Genomic DNA, 16,479 nt, shown 5'->3' with positions numbered 1-16,479 from the left:
GAGTGGAAACTTGCCAGTATTGGTCAGTCTCCTGGGGCTGCCAGAACCCAACACTGGGGGGTTAAAACCACAGACATCCATCCTCCCGGAGTCCTAGGGACCAGACTTCTGAGCTCAAGGGGTCCCAGGGCTGAGCTCCATCCAGAGGCTCCAGAGCAGGGTCCTTCCCGCCTCTTCCAGCTTCTGGGGGCTTCCAGGCTACAGCGTCGGAGAAGGCAATGGCACCCCACTCCAGTACTCTTGCCTGGAAAATCCCATGGATGGAGGAGCCTGGTAGGCTGCAGTCCACGGGGTCGCTAAGAGTCGGACACGACTGAGTGACTTCACTTTCACTTTGCACTCTCATGCATTGGAGAAGGAAATGGCAACCCACTCCAGTATCCTTGCCGGGAGAATCCCATGGACCGAGGAGCCTGGCGGAGCTGCAGTCCACGGGGTCGCAAGAATCAGACACGACTGAGCGACTTACACACACACATGTATTGCTTACTTGAAGGGTTAACTGCATATGATGCAAATGCTGGCTTCGTTTTGAAAAAAAGCCTCGTGAACACCAGGGGAAACGTAAGGCTGGGTCTGGGGTGCTTTGCTGTATCTCACTGACCTGCTGCCCCGCGAACTCCCTGGCTCCCTGTTCACCCCTCATTTGGAGACCGTCCCTCCCTTGATTCCATCGTCCGCACCCCTTCGGTCAGTGCCGGGTGTCTCGAGCTGACCGCCCACCCACGTGTCTGGGTCTGCGGTCCCCGAGGCTCCTTGAATGCCCGCCAGGACTTGAACAGAAGGAAGAGATGGCCTGGGCGTCCTCACTGTTCACACGAAGCACATTCCCAGATGCCTCCGTGGACCAGGAGAGCTGGCCGGTGGCTACGGTTCTCATTCCCTTCTTTGCGAAGGTCACAGATGACTCCTTCCTGACCCTGCGTCCCAGAGGGAAGAGCATGAAGGGTCGGGCCCCGGTTCCTGGAGCCCTCGGGCCACATCGTCTGGTGTTTAGGGGGCATCGTCCTATGGGTGTGCGTGCTAAGTCACTTCAGTCGTGTCCGACTCCTTGCCTCCCTGTGGACTGCAGCCAGCCATGCACCTCTGTCCACGGGGCTCTCTGGGGACCCTGAGGTGCAGAGGGGTGAAGGGCCTGGTGTGGGGCATGGTCAGCTCTGTGCTGAGTTCAGAGCCGGACACGAGGGTGTGGTAATGACGGAACGCAGGGAGGGAGCCGGTGAGAGGTCGAGGGATGCTGGATGCTCTCTGTGATCTCACAGGCAGAGGGCAGAGAAACGCACGGGGAGCAACAGATGGAGGGACGCTGGGGATGGGGACCGGCCCCGGGGCTGGGGCTCTGGACAAGCTACTCAGCCATCACCTCGTGTCTCCTGCTGAATGGGACCTGCTGTCCAGGCCCCTCGTGTCCCCTGAGGTGACCTGGCATCCAGGCCCCTCGTGTCCCCTGAGGTGACCTGATTGATGTCCAGGCCCTTTGTGTCCCCTGAGGTGACCTGGCGTCCAGGCCCCTTGTGTCCCCTGAGGTGACCTGATGTCCAGGCCCCTCGTGTCCCCTGCCCTGACCTGGCATCCAGGCCCCTGTGTGCCCTGCACTGAGCCCCTGTCCAGGCCCCTCGTGTCCCCTGCCCTGACCTGGCGTCCAGGCCCCTCGTGTCCCCTGCCCTGACCTGGCGTCCAGGCCCCTCGTGTCCCCTGAAGTGACCTGGCGTCCAGGCCCTCGTGTCCCCTGCCCTGACTTGGTGTCCAGGCCCCTCATGTCCCCTGCACTGACTTGGCGTCCAGGCCCCTCGTGTCCTCTGCACTGACCTGGCGTCCAGGCCCCTCATGTCCCCTGCACTGACCTGTATCCAGTCCCCTGGTGTCCCCCTGCTCAGAGAATAGGACAGGGCATAAATGATGACTTCAGCCCCTGGATCAAGCCATTCCTGAAGCTGCCCCGACATTTCTGATGACCCAGCTAGTCGGTTTCTGCATTGACCTCTGCTTCTTATGAGCCAAGTTTCTATCGTTTCCCACCAAAACCGTTATGACTCATCCACCAGGAGCCAGTGTGCCCCGCCCTTCCAGTGGGAAGACAGAAGTCCACAGAGCCCTCATCTCCTCCTTTGACCAAGGCTTGGACACCACGGTAGCCATGTGCCCTCAGCCATGGGCGCCCACCTTCTCCCCTCCCTGCCTCTGGATCTTAGGCAGATTTCTCAACTCAGAGCCACTGTTTCCATCTCAGCCAGGCATGACAAGAGCACCTTAGGGTGTGGAAGGATGGGGGACGTTTCCCCGTACGCCTTAGGCATCATTAGAGCCCCCATCTCATAACCCGTTCACATCCTTTGTCCTCTCTCTGCAAACCCCATGAGTAACCCTTATGGCTCTGGGGTGCCCGCGTTACACTCACACAGTCTTGAGAAGAGCTGATGTGATGTGAGCCCTCTCGGCACAAAATCGGTCGTGCGTGAGTCTTTGCGACCCCATGGCCCGTAGCCCACCAGGCAAGAATACTGGAATGGGTTGCCATGCCCTCCTCCAGGGCATATTCCCGACCCAGGGATCGCCCCAGCGTCTCTTATATCTCCTGCGTTGGCAGCCGGGTTCTTTACCAGTAGCGCCCCCTGGGAACCCCATTAATAAACGTCGTTAAAATGGACACTTTGTGTCCCCAGGCCTCCGTGGGAGACACTGTCCCCTTCGTGGTCCCCCTGCCCCATCCCGGGTCCCGTGACTCACGTGGCTGCAAGGAGGGTGGCCGTCCTAGGTGAGCAGACTTGAGCCGGGCGGTGGGGAGACCCTCCCGGCCCCCTTCAGAGGGGGAAAGCCCAGATCACAGATGCCAGATCACAGACGCCAGATCACAGAAATGGGGCCGAAGGACAGCTTTCCTGCGTCTTCTGGGGACCCTACCGCCCGTCCGCCCACCAGCCCTTCAACCGACAGGGTCCGCAACCTTCTGGGGACACAGTGGGCCTCCTTTTAACGGTAATCTGTCAGCTGAACGCTTTAATTAAATGCGCAAACGTTACGAAACTCTGCCCGGGGGCAGAACCCTTTGCGATGGAAAAGCTTCCTCTTTTTCACGGTGGGGTCCCTGCAGGGGGACAGGGTAGGGGGGGAGCCGGTGGCACTGGATCAGGTCACCAGAGGGGATTTTACGCATTTTCATAGTACCTCTTTTAAAAACAAGGGTAAAACAAAGTAAGTCTCACCGAAACAGATTCAGGAATCACTTCCTAAAACTTGCTAGTTGATGATGAGAAACTGTAGTAACTTGAAATGAGGTTTCATTGGAATATATTTAATATTAGTTTGTTTTGGAAAAGCTGCTAATTAGGAACTATTTAGGAAATCATACGAAGAAAGCTGAGTGCCAAAGAATTGATGCTTTTGAACTGTGGTGTTGGAGAAGACTCTTGAGAGTCCCTTGGACTGCAGGGAGATCCAACCAGTGCATCCTAAAGGAGATCAGTCCTGGGTGTTCATTGGAAGGACTGATGCTGAAGCTGAAACTCCAATCCTTTGGCCACTTGATGCGAAGAACTGACTCATTTGAAAAGACCCTGATTCTGGGAGGGATTGGGGGCAGGAGGAGAAGAGGAGGACAGAGGATGAGATGGTTGGATGGCATCACCGACTCGATGGACATGGGTTTGGATGGACTCTGGCAGTTGGTGATGGACAGGGAGGCCTGGCGTGCTGCAGTTCATGGGGTCACAAAGAGTCGGACGCAACGTAGCGACTGAACGATGGCAACAACATAGATCCAGACCTGGGATGGCTAGATCATACGGTAGCTCTATTTTTAATTGTTTGAGGAATAGATTTACACAGAGTGAGGGCCATCTGTACCGTGGAATATTATACAACCGTGAAAAAGGAAGGACACTGTGACACAGGCAGCAACAGAGAGGAACCCTCAGGACGTGATGCCCAGTGAGAGAAACTCACAAAAACACGGATCCTGTGTGATCACACTCACAGGCGGTCCGACCTGCCTGAGCCATTGTGCCCACTGAGAACGGTTTTGTATTACGCACTTAGAAATCTGTTCTTAAACATCGCACTTAAAAACAAAATAAAGTGAGATAAAGTAACACGAAAAATATTTTCAATAAGGTAAAATATGCATTTGGTGTTATTGTTTAGTAGCTGAAGTGAAAGAAAGCAAAAGTGTTAGTCGCTCGCTCGTGTCTGACTCTTTGTGACCCCGTGGATGGTAGCCCTCCAGGCTCCTCTCTCCATGGGATTTCCAGGCAAGGATCCTGGAGTGGGGTGCCATGGCCTCCTCCAGGGGATCTTCCTGACCCACGGATCAAATGCATGTCTCCTGCACTGGCAGGCATATTCTTTACCACTGAGCCACCAGGAAAGCCAAGAGGGGGAATAAATCAGGAGTTTGGGATTAGCAGACGGACCCAGTGGCAACTCACTCCAGTAGTCTTGCCTGGAAAATCCCATGGACGGAGGAGCCTGGTAGGCTGCAGTCCATGGGGTCGCTAAGAGTTGGACACGACTGAGCGACTTCACTTTCACTTTTCACTTTCATGCATTGGAGGAGGAAATGGCAACCCACTCCAGTGTTCTTGCCTGGAGAATCCCAGGAACAGGGGAGCCTGGTGGGCTGCCGTCTGTGGGGTCTCACAGAGTCGGACACCACTGAAGCGACTTAGCAGCAGCAGCAGCCACCACATATAAAGCAGATAAACACTGAGTTCCTGCCCAAGGAATTACATTCAGTGTCTTGTAATAATGTGTAATGTAAAAGAATCTGAAGCAAAATCAAATCACATAAGATAAAAAAAATCATCAAGCTAAAATATAAAAAAGCTTCTTAGATTGGGTAGGGGGGAAAAAAGGAAATTTCTACACTGATTCTGGTGTGAGCTTTTGGTGTCCTATGCAGAGCATGGAGACTCCACGTGGCTACCTAACCCTTGTTGTTGGGGCTGCCCTGGGCTGGGAGATGACCATGGGTAGCCCAGGTCGCCTGCAGTCACCTCAGGGTCCTTCTAAGTGGTGCAGAGGCAAGACTGTTAGGTGCTTGGTCGTGTCTGACTCTTTGTGACCCCATGGTCTGCAGCACGCCAGGCTTCCGTGTCCATGACCAACTGCCGGAGTTTACTGAATGGAGTCGGTAATGCCATCCAACCATCTCATCCTCTGTCGTCCCCTTCTGCTCCTGCCACGACCAGAGATGAAATCCACGTCCCGTGTGTGGGGAAAGTCCAAGAAAATCCAAGGCAGGGACTTTTCTAACCTTGACCTTCTCCGGTGACCACAGAACAGCGTGCCAGGGTGTGAGACCATCCCCGGAGTGTCCGGGCCTGGGCCCAGCTCTGTCTGTGTCGGGAGATGACTCCCAACAAGCACGAAGTGTCAGGCCTGCGAGCCATCGGCAGCGTGACTGGCCGGGACCTGCAGGGTTTCCCGTGTCTCTGAGTTTCTGTCCGTCTTTCGCTTCCGGACTTGGGAAAACAAAGCGCTTTCCAGGTGTGCGGTGGGTGGAAAGAGACCCCCAGGAGCACGCTGAGAACAGAGTGGATTTCTTTATGCTCCTGCGGAGACATCCCAGGCCCCCTCCCCAGCCCGCCCCGTCCCTCTGCCTCTGCGAAGATGAGTTTGACGGATGCCTGTGGTTTTAAGCTCCCTTCCCTCCTCCCTGACCCAGTTCATGGTCCTTTGTAGCAGCCCGCAGGGGACACGAGCAATGATAACTTTTTCTGTGCACGAGAAAAGACTTTCAAGGTTGACAGCTAACACGTTAAGTTTCAAAGGAGGCATGTGCTTTCCCGACACGCCGTGAACCACACGCCATTTAAAGGTACAACTGCTGGTTGACCTTTGTGAGGGTTTTCAGGGCGGGCTAACTCTTTCTGGTGAAATACGCTCCATGATTCATTGAAACAGCCCGTGGAGAAGCTGTATGTATAAAGACTGCGGAGGGATGTCCCTGGTGTCCAGCGGTTCAGACCTCGCCTTCCGAGGTGATACAGGTTCCATCCCCCGGTCTGGGAGCTCGGATCCCACGTGACTTTCGGCCAAAAAAACCCAAAACATTAAAACAAAAGCAAGACTGGAACAAATTCAATAAAGCTTTTAAAAATGGTCCATATAAAAAAAAAACTTTCAAAAAACGATTGGAAAAATGTCGCAATATTCCTGTCCTTTTTCCTTTAAATCTTTTTCTTAAAGTTCACTTTACTGCTTGCTCTCTGCGAACTTGTCTTTCATTTTGATCATTTTTGCAGAGTCTAAATTTAACGTCGTCCAAATCTACCTTGGCACATTTTTTATCACCTCGTCCAACTCAAGACGACAAAAAACAGGTGTTAGCATCGACACATCGAGATGGTTTTTACTTCCTGTAGCAGCACAGGGCCGACGTGCTAAAAGCTTTCCTCCGAGTGAGTGGTCCTCGGGTGAAAACTGATCAGAGCAGCATAAATATATTGTGCAGCCTCATACACAATAGTTTTGTTGCTGTTCAGTCGCCCAGTCGTGTCTGACTCTTTGCGACCCCGTGGACCACAGCACGCCAGGCCTCCATGTCCATCACCAACTCCCGGACTTCACTCAAACTCACGTCCATCGAGTCGGTGATGCCATCCAGCCATCTCATCCTCTGTCGTCCCCTTCTCCTCCTGCCCCCGATCCCTCCCAGCACCAGAGTCTTTTCCAGTGAGTCAGCTCTTCGCACGAGGTGGCCAAAACATTGGAACTTCAGCTTCAACATCAGTCCTTCCAGAGAATATTCAGGGTTGATTTCCTTTGTTTAAAACAATGTATTGGATGTTATTTATTCCCTGGAGGAGGTGAATCCCGGTACAGATCTTCCAATGCATTTAATGAAAAGGAAGATTTGCACAGCTAAAGGTTTATAAAACCCTGTACCTGGCTTCCCAGGAGACTCAGTGGTAAAGAACCCATGTGCCAATGCAGGAGACACAAGAGACCTGGGTTCCATCCCTGGGTTGGGAAGATCCCCTGGAGGAGGAAATGGCAACCCACTCCAATATTCTTGCCTGGAGAATCCCATGGACAGAGGAGCCTGGCAGGCTACAGTCCACAGGGTCACGAAAGAGTCGGACACGACTGAGTCACACACACACACATAGACACATATGCAGCTAGTATGTCAGTTAAGCTTCTATTAATTTCTTTATTATTTATTATTATATTATTTATATTATTATCCTTATTGTTTATTATTTATTTATTCATTTTTTTGAAGTATACTTGATTTACAATGTTGTGTTAATTTCTGTTGTGCAACAAAGTGACTCATTGATACACATGGATACATTCTTGTTCATATGCTTTTCCACTGTGGTTTATGACAGGGTATTGAATATAGTCCCCACGCTATAGAGTAGGACATTGTTAATGGCCCATCATGTACATAATGGTTTGTATCTGCTCAGCTCAAACAAGAATACTGGAGTGCATTGCCATTTCCTGCTTCACGGTTCATTCCTATGGCATTGTAACTGCGTGTTGAAATGTTAAAAACATTAAAATGAGGAAGCGTGACTTTGTGGGCATTTTTCGCAAGGAAATCTGAGTCGTAGGGGGCTTCCCTGGCAGCTCAGATGGTAAATATGATGCTACATCTATTCCGTCCCCACGAAAAGACTCAAGGACACCACCCCTCTTGTGCTAAGTGAAATGATTCAGAGAAAGACAAATACATTATTTTTGTATGTATGTAGAACTTAAAAAAATAATATGAATGAGTTTACAAAACAGTCAAGACATGGAAGCAACCTAAATGTTCATTGACACAGGAGTAGTTGCAGAGTGCTACACATTCAGAGTGGAATATTACTCAGCCATGAAAAAGAATGAAATAATGCCATTGGCAGGACCATGGGCAGACTTAGAGATTGTCACGGGTTTCCCTGATGGCTCAGTCAGTCAAGAATCCGCCTGCCCATGCAGGAGATGGGGGTTCGAGCCCTGGTTCGGAAAGACCCCACGGAGGAGGACATGGCAACCCACTCCGGTATTCTTGCCTGGAGAATGCCATGGGCAGAGGAGGCCGGCGGGGCTACAGTCCACAGGGTTGCAAAGAGTTAGACACCACTGAATACGCAACCTCAGCTTATTCTGCTCACCGTGTCATTCGTGAAAAATCTCATCTGTTTCTCTCACGATTCCTTCTCTCACCCTCGGGTTATTTGGAATCGTCCAGCCCTTGAAGGATCGTTGGCCCTGTTTTAGTTGCTGGCTTGCAGCCTAATTCCATGAGGGTCAGACTGTGTGTCCCGAATGCGTCTCATCCTTTGGAATGTGTGAGGTTTGCTGGAGGCCCAGGAGATGCTCCGTTTGGGAACTGCGTGGACATTATCATTATGTCTGCCGTGTCCGGACGTAGCTAAGGAAATCTGGGGTGAATGACACTCCGTGTACTGGCTTTCATGGTCTCTGACCCTTGTGGTGCATACATGCATTCTCAGCTGCTCGGTTATGTGTGACTATTCTGCGACCCCGTGGACTGTAGCCCCCTGGCTCCTCTTTCCATGGAATTCTCCAGGCAAGAATGCTGGAGTGGGTTGCCATGTCCTCCTCCAGGGGATCTTCCCGACCCGGGGCTTGAACCCCCATCTCCTGCATGGGCAGGCGGCTTCTTTACCACTCAGCTGCCTGGAGGATCCTTGGATTAGGGACCACACCCCAGAGGACTCTGCTGCAAAAAGGATCTTAAAAGACTGTCCTCTGTAAGGACCTTATTTCCAAAAAAAAAAAAAAGAGGGGGGGTCATATTTTGAGGTCTTGGGGGTGATGACGTTCCCCAGCTGAACTTCCGAGGTGCCCATTTCAGCCCCTAACGGTCCCACGTCTAAGTCAGCAGTATTTTGGCGTTCCCAGGTCGGCAAGATGTGTGACGGACTAGGCATCAGGTCATTCTGCTGCTTTCCCGCCGAGTGAATGAACACGAGAACTTTCTCTGTGCTCTGACCATTCAGCTGCGCTGTGGGCTACAAGCCACTGAACACTTGTGCTCTGCACACTTCGAATCTGAGGCCCCATCTCCAGCAACCCAGAGGCAGGGCCCCTGGGTGGAGAAGGGCTGGGTTTCCTGGGTGACAACAGGAGACCAGGGGCTGATGCTTGAGAAGGTGATAAGATCGTAGGAAGCAGATGTTTATCTTTCCGTGAAGGGCATGACAAACATCACGTAACACCTCGGGGCACTGACGACCAAGGACCCTGGGTTTCCCACTGTGGTGGGGAATCAAAAAAAAAAATTGACTCTGTCTGTCCTGATACATCTGCTGAATCTCCGAAGACATAACAAAAGATGTCTCCACTTGGGCTCTGACCACAGCATTCAGAATCTGCTCGCTTAGATTAGGGGGAAAAAAATAAATGGTTCAGACGGGAAAGCATCTGCCTGCAATGCAGGAGACCTGAATTTGATCCCTGGGTTGGAAAGATCCCCTGCAGGAGGAAACAGCAACCCACGACAGTATATCTGCCTGGAGAAATCCCCATGGACAGAGGAGCCTTGCAGGGCTACAGTCCATGGGGTCACAAAGAGTCGGACAGGACTGAGAGAGTTAGGGTGCATTTCTAAACTTCGTAACAGAAATATATGCTGATCGATACTAACCAAAGCATCTTTGTTTTTCCTTCTTAAACCCTGCTCCACGTAGTGGTAACCACACTGCCATGCCGCAGACTTTGCACTCAACACAGTGTTCTGATCACTTAGGTCTCAATAAAAGTCGAGGGAACTGGACTTCCCTGGTGGGCTGGTGGTGAAGACTCTGCCTGCCAGTGCAGGGGACACGGGTTCAATCCCCTGTCCGGCGCGGCTAAGCCCGTGCACCGAAGCTACTGATCCCGTGTTCTAGAGCCTGGGCTTTGCAACAAGAAAAGCCCCCGTGATGAGAAGCCTGCACCATAACCAGAGAGAAGCCCCTTCCCGCTGCAACTAGAGAAAGCCCACGCACAGCAAATGAACACCCAGCACAGCCACAAATAAACAAATATGTCATTTTCTTTTTTTTTTTTTAATTTGGGGAGGATAAAGAAAGGAAAAAAAAAACACGTCCACACAAAGACTCGTACGAGAGAAGAAAACACGTTCTCTCATGCTCTTAGCCCCTGTAGGATGAGCCTGGAGGTTTGCCATCCAGGGAGGAGAAACAGGCTCACGCTCTTGGCAAGGCAAGAGGTCTGTTGGATGAAGGGGTAGGGGGGCGGTTCCTGCCCACCCCAGATCCCCAAGGACTCTTGAGAGATTCCCTGCTCCGTGGTTGCCATGGTGACTAGAAGCTGAGGCATATCACCGCATCCCAGGGACTCAGGAGCATCACGCTGGAGTCCTGGCTGCTTCCATTCTCTGGACACACGTGGTTCCCTGGGACAGTGGATACGCCTTTCGAGTGTAGACACCCACAGGAGTGGATACAGGGAGTGTTGGGGGAGTGGCCGAGACCCCAGGGGCCCCAGTGTGAGGACTAAGGGGCTGGTCACAGAAACCAAGGGGTGTGATCAGGTCCAGGGGCCCGATGTAGGGCACAGTGGAGACTTGAGGGAGCTGATCGGGTCCTTGGGAGCCAGGCCAGGCCATGATAGGCAGGGTCAGCCTTAAGTCAGGCCTTGGGGACCTGACTTAGTCTTTTAAGTCAGGCCTTGGGGACCTGACTTAGTCCAGGCGAGCTGCTATCAAACCACTACAGTGAATTTTGTCTACAGTATCCGTGTGTGTGTGTGTGTGCGCGTGCACACTCAGTCATGTCTGACTCTTTGTGACCCCATGGACTGTAGCCCAGCAGGCTCCTCTGTCCGTGGGGTTCTCCAGGCAAGAACACTGGAGTGGGTCACCATTTCCTTCTCCATACAATATCTGTATATGTGGTCAGTTACCTGTCTAGATATTGCTGTGCAGATGTTTTTTTTTAAAGCCATGATTCACATTTAAAGCATTGAACTCTGAGCAAAACAAATGACCTGTCATAATATGGGTGGGCCTCGTCTAATCAGCTGAAAGCTTTTGGAGAAAAGAAACTGAGGTCCTCCAAGGAAGATTGTATTCTGCCTCCAGACAGACTTCAGATGCAACCTACAAAGTCATTGTTTCCGTGGGCCTCCAGACTACTGGTCTACCCAGCAGAACTGGGACTTATCACGATCCACCATGAACATGAGTTTGAACAAACTCTGGGGGATGGTGAAGGACAGCGAAGCCTGGCATGCTGCACTCCGTGGGGTCACAAAGAGTTGGGCACGACTGATCTTCCACACTCTTAGGCATTTTCCTTAATCATCTCTATGTATCTATGTATCTAGTTAATCCATAGATAAGTATATACATCCATCTATCATGTATCTATCATCTATCTTGTGTTTCTATTCTTCCCCATTCAACCATTCATGATCTATCTATCTATCATCTATAAATAAATATGGATCTATCTATCTAATCATCCATCCTTTTAATACTTGTGTTAGCTTTGAGGCTTCCCTGGTAAAAAATCCACCTGCCAATGCAGGGTTCTATCCCTGGGTCAGGAAGATCCCTTGGAGGAGGGCATGGCAACCCACCCACTCCAGTATTCTCACCTGGAGAATCCCATGGACAGAGGAGCCTGGAGGGCTACAGTCCATGGGGTTGCACAGAGTCGAAGATGACTGAGTGACTGAGCACACCACAGCACATTAGCATTCTCCAGAGAATCAGAGCCAATAGTGTATATATTATAAGGAAACAACTCCTGTGATCACAGAGACTGAGAAGTCCCAGGATATTCTGTCTCTCATCTAGAGACCCAACGGGGCAATGTTGGGAGCCCACCAATCCTCAAGACCAGAAAATCATCACTGAGCCCACAACCAACGTGTCCTTAATTTACCCCACGTCCCGTGACGGAGTCACAGAGCCGGTTTAACGTTAAAGACCAAGGACTGCTGATATACCCATTGAATGGATTTCTAGACTGAGGCTCGGGAGAGATAAGGACACCCTCTCAAGAGCCAGTTAGACCCGTTTTGCTGGTGGACACCTCTCGCCTATGTAGTTTTATATTTATAGAAGCTCTCTTTTTTTTTAAGTGCAGCATCATTGTGATGAGAAAGTGGTGTTTTTCTCGTTTGATGGAAGAGGAAATTGAGGTTTAGTCATTAGGTCACGGGGTGGCCATGGTCAGAAACACAGCTAGGGGTGTATCTCAATCTGTGGGAAGAAGCAGACTCCCAGTGGCCTCACCAGACAGACGCACACACCTTCTCACGGTGAGGCCAGACCGTGATGGCCCACTCCGTGATGCTACGGGTGGCCCTGTGGTCTTCCCCTCCGGCCTTCACAGCTTCCCAGAGGATTGGGGCCTGTCTACAGATCCATCCTCACGACGGAGCCCCAGCTGGACACGCAGAAGCAGCTTTGGGCCAAGAGTCAAGGGCGGCCCTTGGTCACACTGCACTGGACGCCAGCCAGCTAACACTGATGTTCTGGCCGCTGTCTCAAGTATCAGCGTCCCTCAAAACCATGGGCGGTCTGTCCACCAGCTGCAGCTATTTAAACTGGGCCCTGCAGCGGTCAAGGGCTTTCTACCTTGGGTGATCAGGCCGCCCCCACCCACTGGGGACACTCAGCGGTGTGTGTAGCTGTTTCTGGTTGTCATCACCTCCAGAAGGGTGTCCTGGCACGTGCTGGGTGGAGACCAGGGATGCCGTGGGGTGCCGGACTCACCACATCAGAGAGTCGTGCATCCCCAGGTGTCAATAGTGGTGAGTCTGAGACATCCTGACCTAGCTCGAGAGACTTCATCGACTTATGCATGTATCCATCATCACTGATCATCTACCTGTCACTCATCCGTGTAGGAATCATCTAAGTATCTGAAGACCTATCATCTATCTCCCATCCATTCACCCATCCATCTACCTGCTAACATGTATCATTTAACCATCACTCATCCATCTAGGAATCATCTACGTATCTAAAGACCCATCATCTATCTCCCATCCATCCATCCATCCATCCATCCATCTATTATGATCTATCATTTAACCATCATCCATCCATCTATCCGTCTTCCTATCCATCCATATCTATCTATCATCATCTATCATCCACCCATCCATTATCATCTATCATTGAGCATCACTCATCCATCTAAGTATCATCTAGTATCTATATCCACCTATCATCTATCTGTAATCTATCCATGCACCTACCCATCTGTCTTTTCATCCATCTGTCTATCTGTCCATCCATCAAGTATGTATCTATCCATCCATCCACCATCTCTCTTCACCCATTCATCCATCCACCTATCCATCTTTCTATTCGTCCATGTCCATCTATCTTCTCTGCTCTTCAGTAAGCTTCCTGAGCCCTACCCTTCACTCCTGTCTCTATCAGCCTCTCAGGTCCCTGGTATCCTGTCTGGTTCCCCATCCTCTCTCTTGCATGGTCCATTTTAATCAACGTGGACAGTGGAGGAGGAAATGGCAACCCACTCCAGGATTCTTGCCTGGAGAATCCCATGGACAGAGGAGCCTGGCCGGTTACAGTCCATGGGGTCGCAAAAGAGTCGGACACGGCAGAGTGACTAAACAAGGACAAAAAACGTGGACAAAGAGTTATGTTTTCACAGATCAGCTCGGTTGTAAGGCACCTCGTGGTCTGAACCAGGGGGACTCCCCTGGTGGTTCTGTGGCTAAGACTCCATGCTCCCACTGCAGGGGGCCTGGGTGCAATCCTTGGCTGGGGAACTAGAGCCCTCGTGTTTCAGGGAAAGCTCCCATATGCTACAGTTAAGACCTAGTGCAGCAAATAAATAAAGGAATATTAATTTTAAAAGAAAGCCACAGACGGGAGGGAGGCTGTACAAAGCCAGCAGCCCCGGTCCCGCTCTGGTGCCCAGACCTGGCCGTCCATCATTTGCATGGCTGTTTAGAAATGGCGACGGCGGTGTTTATTTAGAAGGGAGCTGAGCTTGGAAAGGAAATCGGCCACCCGTGGCGGGGACAGGCAGCTTGTGGTGGCGGGACCTCAGCAACACCCGCGCCATTGGCTTCCTGTGAGCGTGACTCAGAACCTGCAGGAGCCGGCCAGGCTCAGCAAACGCTCGGGCAGACAGTGTTTATAGCCCGGGATGAGGAAGTCAAGCGTGGGGGTGTGGCGGCCGGCAGCTGCCTCTTTCCTCTCTCTTTTTAAAACAGAGGTACAGCTCACGGTTTGAAAGCACGGGCTCCACTGGCGTTCAGGGCATTCACCGCGTGCTGCCAGCTCCGCTCCCGCCTAGTTCTAGAACACTTCCACCATCTCCACGTGGGCTCGTATTTTAGCATCAAGAACAGCCGTCAGAGAGAGGGTTCAGATTCCCCGTGCACCGAGCAGTCCTTATCATCATCACCATCAATCACCATCATTATCGCCACCACCATCACCACCACCATCACCATTATTAGCGTCACCACTACCACCATCAATCACCACCATTATCACCACCACCATTATTATCACCACCACCATCATCACCATAAATCAATCACCACCATCATCACCATCAATCAATCACCATCATTATCACCATCAATCACCATCAATCAATCACCATCATTATCACCATCAATCAATCACCATCATTATCACCACCACCATCATCACCATCAATCAATCACCATCATTATCACCATCAACCAATCACCATCAATCAATCACCATCATTATCACCACCACCATCATCACCATCAATCAATCACCATCAATCAATCACCATCATTATCACCACCACCATCACCATTACTATCACCACACCATCATCACCATCAATCAATCACCATCATTATCACCATCAATCAATCACCATCATCACCACCACCCATCATTATCACCACCACCATCACCATTATCATCATCGCCGTAATAATAAGGCAGTGTAGACCATCAGCTGGCTGGATGACTTTGAGAAGGTAACAGAGTCACTTGCTGCCTCAGTCTCCCCATGTGTAAAGGGATGTCAACAACATTCTCAGAGGGACATCATGACAGTTCCAGGAATCCACCTGAACACCTACAATGACAGCCCTACAGAGAATCCTGCAAGATGCGGGATGAACCCCGAGCATGAAATCAATCAAGGACTTGCTTGCCACCAGTGTTGAACAGACAGGTGGATCTTCCTCAGTCTTTAAAACGACCCTTTTAGGCGATACTGTTCTTATGGAACTTGTTCTTGTGCTTTGCAGCAGGGTTCCGTGAGCAAGTGAGGGGTTCAGGGTGGGGGCATTTGGGCAAGGTCCCAGGTCGCGACTTCTCCAGAGCACCTTCTCTCTCCCTCTGACTAGGATGAAGACAGCAAGACTTCAAGGAGAATTTATTAAGATGTATTCAACCCTGGTGCCTGCGAATGTGGCCTTATGTGGAAAGACAGTCTATGAAGATGTGATTAAGATATAAGTTAACGTTAGCCCATTAGGGTGGATCCTAAGCCGGTGTGACCGGTGTCCTTGTGAAAACAGAAGACGCACAGATTGATGCAGAAACACACAGACAGAAGACGTCTGTGCAAAGATGGAAGCCGAGGCTGGAGGGAGGCGGCCACAAGCCCGGGACACCTGGAGCCCCGAGAAACTGGAAGAGGCAGGAAGGACCCTCCCTTGGACCATTAGAGGGAGCACCGCTCTGTAGAAACTTTGACTGTGGAGTTCTGGCCTACAAAATGTCAGAGGAAAAAATTATGGTGTTTTAATCCACTCAGTATGTGCTCGTTTGTTATGACTGTCCCAGGAAGCTAATTCAAAGGAACTGACTGGGAACCAGCCTCCTCTTTTGTTTTGCTGTCCATACATTCATTCATTCATCTATCCATCACAATTCACCCACTCATCCATCCATCAGTCCAACAAAGTATCCATCCATCCACCCATCCATCCAGTCACTCACCCAACCATCCATCCATCCATCTACCCACCCATCCATCCATTCATCCATCCATCATCCATCCACCCATCCATCCATTCACTCACCCAACCATCCACCTATTCATCTATCCATCCATCATCCACCTATCCATCCATCCATCTATCATCCATCCATGCATCATCCATCCACCCATCCATCCATCCATCACCCACCCATCCATCTATCCATCCATCCACCCATCCATCTATCCATCCATCCACCCATCCATCTATCCATCCATCCACTTATTCATCTATCCATCCATCATCCATCCATCCATCCATCACCCACCCATCCATCTATCCATCCATCCACCCATCCATCTATCCATCCATCCACCTATTCATCTATCCATCCATCATGCATCCATCCATAACCCACCCATCCATCTATCATCCATCCATCCATTCATCCATCCACTCACCCACCCACCCACCCATTCATCCATCCATCCACTTACCCATCTGCTCGTCCACCCAACTATCCATCCGTCCATTTATCCACCGACATATCTGCCCATCCATCCGTCCATCCATCCATCCATCCACCCATCCATCCATCATCCA

At 51.0% G+C, this 16,479-nt stretch overlaps 1 protein-coding gene across 3 annotated transcripts in view; it reads right to left on the bottom strand.

The window, feature by feature from the left end:
- The window catches only part of P2RY8 (P2Y receptor family member 8), a 49,419-nt gene that overhangs the window by 26,141 nt on the left and 6,799 nt on the right, over nucleotides 1–16,479 (bottom strand). The window contains exon 1 of one of the 3 annotated variants that reach the window (XM_070366029.1): nucleotides 2,728–2,951. The exons of the other annotated variants lie outside the window; for them this stretch is intronic. The gene's annotated coding sequence lies outside the window, so the exon portion shown is untranslated. Of the gene's footprint in view, nucleotides 1–2,727; nucleotides 2,952–16,479 lie in introns of those variants that run through there. 3 annotated transcript variants of the gene reach the window in all.

The sequence above is a fragment of the Bos mutus genome, chromosome X (genome assembly GCF_027580195.1).
Source record: "Bos mutus isolate GX-2022 chromosome X, NWIPB_WYAK_1.1, whole genome shotgun sequence".
Taxonomy (NCBI): Eukaryota; Metazoa; Chordata; class Mammalia; order Artiodactyla; family Bovidae; genus Bos; species Bos mutus.
This window is presented reverse-complemented; position numbering and strand designations above follow the sequence as displayed.